Genomic DNA, 4824 nt, shown 5'->3' with positions numbered 1-4824 from the left:
CCAATATATCTTGTTAGTCCATCCAATCCGTTCAAATTGATTTTGGACTGGATGGGGTCCAATCCAAAACCAGTCCATTGACACCCTTCTTATGTGTGAGAATGGGGTTGAAGTCCGAGGATGGCCACTTTGTGTGAAAAATGTTAAAAAGTTAGGAGCCAAAAATAGGATTCATGTAACCAACCCCATATAGTTGGACAAGTCTCAATGATGATGATTTCAATTAGTAATCATTTAGGGAGTGTTCAATACTGTGGGCAAAGCTATGGATGGCTTGTTTCGTCCATGCCACACCTTTATTAGCATTCTCTGAGACTATACCATGAAACCGATCCATAGTCAATACTATCTTGCAATTTCTCATTCACACTTAAATATTATGGATCAATTTGCATCATAATATATTCAAATATTCTTATAAAATTTTGCAATAAATGATTATTTTTTTTTGCTGACAAGGCATCCACATCATTCACACCACGATGCAGAACGATATCAAAAATGTTGTATGATCTAAATGGTGTGATTTCAACCACACTATAGTGAGGCACAATGGATCACTGATACCTAAGACCCCCTTAGTTAGCAATGATTCATTATTCAAATTTAATGCAGTAATTATTTAATAAAACGTGATGAATCTCATAGTTACTTCCATAATATTTTAATAATGCTGTTGGTATCCTCAAGCTATGATGTTGCCTGTTGGGTGTCAATGGACCGGTTTTGGGTTGGACCCTGTCCAAATCAAAATCAATTTCGACTGATTGAACAGACTAATAAGATATATTGAATTGGACCAGTTCAGACTTAATGGTCCACAGTATTCATTGGATTGGATTGGATCTGGTCCATTCATAATGGATTTATATTGGATTTGAACCAATATCTGGTCCATTGATAGAAGATAAGAATATGGGTGTCAATGGACCAGGTTTGGGTTGGAAGTTGGAACCAATCTAAATTAAAACAAATTTGAAAAGATTGGCTGGTCCAGACATTGAATTGGACTGGCCCAAAATGGTCCAAGGTATTCATCGAATTGGACCGGACCTGGCCCATCTGTAATGGATTCAATTGACACCCATATGCATCCAACGTTGTAAACTACACAAAGAATTTAAAATCCACAACAGTGATGTGAGAAGGCATGGCTATGAACTCAAGGTATGCCATTCTTAGGGCGCAACTCGGATTGGCCTAAATTAGCATTTTACAGTTTATAGTGCTTCGTGTTTGGGCTTTCAGCCCAGCCCATTTAAATTTTGACAAAACTCAACCCGAACCTGCTCTCCACCTTTGACAGCCTCTGCTGCTGACATGCTCTCTCCAAGTGACACGTTAGTACATACAGCGTTGCCTTCAGCACCTCAACTGTTACTGTTGCAGAGAATTCATATGGATCAACGTCACAACGTGTCAAGCACGGAGAGTTCATAGCTGTTTATTTATTTATTTATTTTTAACATGCCTGGTTCACTAAAAACGTAAAATAGGGCTGACGATAGGGCAGGCCATATGGATGATATGGTACAAAAATATGCATTAGACGTGTAACTTGGGTTTACTCAGGCCCAAATTGATATAAAGCCCAAGCTATCCAGCCCAAATCTTGCCTTAAAAAAGCTCTAAGCAACCTGGGCTAGGCTCAGTTTGGTTAGGTTAATCAGTTTCCCCATTTTAAAGGTTGATTAAAAAGCTGGTTTTTTTATATTATGAGATGAGACATACAACTCTTTTCATATTTTAACAACTCATTTATGTCTATTATTTTTTTGAGTAAACATATGTCAATTACGTGTCAATGTGTGGTGGCATAAGCATACAAACACATATAGGGCCCAGTTAGGCTGATCAGTCTTGGGCTTCAGGAGGGCTCAAGTCAAGTCCAACCTGAAGCAGGAAAAACCCAAGTGGCCCAATTTGCATTCCATTCCTATAGTCTCTCTATGGTAGAGAAATGATAGCAAAGAAGCTAACAGCAGCACCCCCATTATAGCAGTTACAATGTAGAGAAATGATCACAATCTGAACTCACAATATATATCATCATCGTCCTCTAAACCTGGTCCAAATTATATGGGGTCGGCTATATGAACGATTGTCAGTTCAGATTATGATAATTTCTCCACATTGTTACTGTTATAATGGGATGCTGTTAGCTTCTTTGTTATCATTTCTCTACCAAGAGAGATAGTAATGCAAATTGGGCTGTTTAACTTTGAGCTTTTGGTCCTCCCTTGGCCTCTACACACATATATAATGTCGGAAAAACATGATACTGGAAGAGCTTTGACCCCCTCTTCTCCCTGGTGAATTTTGATGAATACCACCTGAGTGGTTACTATTTTTATGATACCAGTTGATTGGTTATAATTTTTGGAGGTATTATATATGTATTTATAGTATTGTAGTGGAACCCTATATAGGGCTCAGTTCATTTTATCAAATGTGATATTTTAATAATTTTTCTGAACATGATCTGAATCCATCAGATAAAATTTGAATATTAACAGATCAAATTTGGATCTATATATCTGATTCGAGTCCAATCCATTTCTAACCCTACCTGGTTGGATGATTGGAAGGTAATCTAGGCCAGGATAGGGAATCCTAGTCCCATAAAATCTTGCTCTGGGAGGCGTTAAGCTTGGATTGACTTGGCTTATGAAGCTCGAGAAAAGCTTGATTCAAGCTTCAATCTAAGCTTTAGTCCAATGAAGCTTGGCTTATGAAGCTCGCGAGCATCCAATATGATTTCTTTAAGCATCCAACATCTTAGGAGGCATTCTACATCAAACAATCTGGTTTGAAAATAGATTGTTTTTCAAAACAAAAACACAGAAACATGTTCTTGGCTGTGTATGCATGTTTTTTTTTTTCAAAACTGAACTAAAAACATGTTTTTTGCATTTCTAGTTTCAAAAATACGTTTCCATCTGGTTATTTAATATCATGTTTCAGAAACCATATAATTTCTACACTACAAGATTTGTTTTTGTTTTGAAAATCATTAATTTGATAGTCCCAAAAACATGCATTTTTTTTCAACACAAAAACCTACTTCGTATTCAAATTTCAAAACAAAAAAAAAAACATCTTTTTTTTTCGGATGTGGCTATGCAAAAAAGAAATGAAAACAAAAAAACATGCATTTTTTTTCAACACAAAAACCTACTTCGTATTCAAATTTCAAAACAAAAAAAAAAACATCTTTTTTTTTTCGGATGTGGCTATGCAAAAAAGAAATGAAAACAAAAATGTTCACATTAAAGAACACCCCTTATCAAACAAAACAACCTGAAATAACTAAGTCTGAAGGTGCCAGCTACTTTGCTGCTGGTTGAAATGTGTTCAATTTTTGTTTTGTTTTCTAGGTTCACACGATATTTTTTAAAAAAACATTAGTTTTGTAGAAAATGTCATACATTTACTAATATCTACTCCTGAGTCTTAACCTTCTAGCTAACGTGAAAAGTATTTCTTTTAAACCTCCCTTAAGGGAAAATTTCATATTAGTATCATGTACTTTAGGTCTAGTGTCATTTTGGTCTCTGAACTTTAAAATGAGACAATTTAGTATTCGAACTTTCAAAACATGTCAATTTAAGCCTGTCATTAACCAGCCGTTAAGTGTCATTTGAAAAGACACAAATATCCTTCTAGTGTCATCTAATTCTCTTTATCAACCATCCAAACGTTGACAAAAAAATAAACGAACAGCCCCAAGTCCTTGTCTCTTTTGTTCAAGAAAGTTGAGATCACCAGAACGCCCACTAAGACGTAACCCTATATTTTTTGTATAAAAGAGGCAAGAATTTGAGATTGTTTATTTTTTATCAACATGTGGATGATTGATAAAGAAAATTAGATGATACTCAAAGGGCATTTATGTTTTTTCAAATGATGCTTAACGGTTGTTTAGCTGATTGATTAATAATAAGTATTGGAATAACATATTTTAAAAATTGGGGTATTGAATGGCCGGTTTTAAAATTCGGAGACCAAAGTGATACTAGCCCAGCCCAGGGTAATAATAGAGAATTTTCCCTTTCAGAAATGATTCATAAACGGACCATTGGGCAACGGGTGCCGAGGCAGCTGATGAGCTGAGCGTATTCCATCCAATCTGACAAAACGAAATCATTTCTCCTCCCACAAATCCCACTTCATCACTCAGCTGGGTCCCCACCTAGAACCAAAGAACCAATAGAGGAAAAAAGAGAAAAGGAAGTGCTCCCCCCAGATAGGTACATGCAGAGGATGTATCACAAAGTTGGGGTCCTGGGGATGCTCATGGCAGCTGAGAGACTAATCCTTCTCTACAGGAAAACATCTGGGGGCTTTTCCTGTCCTTTCAAAATCAACCCAACAAATTCCCATTTCTTTTCTTCTCTTCACATGATCAGACACAAAGGTGATCAAATGGGTTCTGCACCTAAGTGGAGCCACTCTCAACGCATGGATCCACCTCTCCAAGACTGACAACAATCTTTTGGGACTTGGGTTTTGAGTTTCTGTGAGAAATTTTATTGCTCCATTCCATCACCCAAACCCTAACACTTTCTCATGAAACGAGACATAAAATTAGCAGCTTAGCATATGTTCATTTTCTCACAGGTTTCTTCTCCATTTTCCTGACATTATTCCTTGAAAAGAACTTCTTTTCTTCCAAGGCAGACACTTTCCCCCTCTCAGGCAACTCCTCAGATGGAATCAGATACGGATTGAACACGTTCAAGAAAAAAGCTGCCGACTGTTGGCGAACAAAACCAGCTTTCATGAGTGAGTGCTCCTCCTTTTGTTAGCACCCCACCAGACTCA

The sequence above is a fragment of the Nelumbo nucifera genome, chromosome 2 (genome assembly GCF_055504915.1).
Source record: "Nelumbo nucifera cultivar China Antique chromosome 2, China Antique-T2T, whole genome shotgun sequence".
Taxonomy (NCBI): domain Eukaryota; kingdom Viridiplantae; phylum Streptophyta; class Magnoliopsida; order Proteales; family Nelumbonaceae; genus Nelumbo; species Nelumbo nucifera.
Note: the sequence above shows the minus strand (reverse complement) of the source record.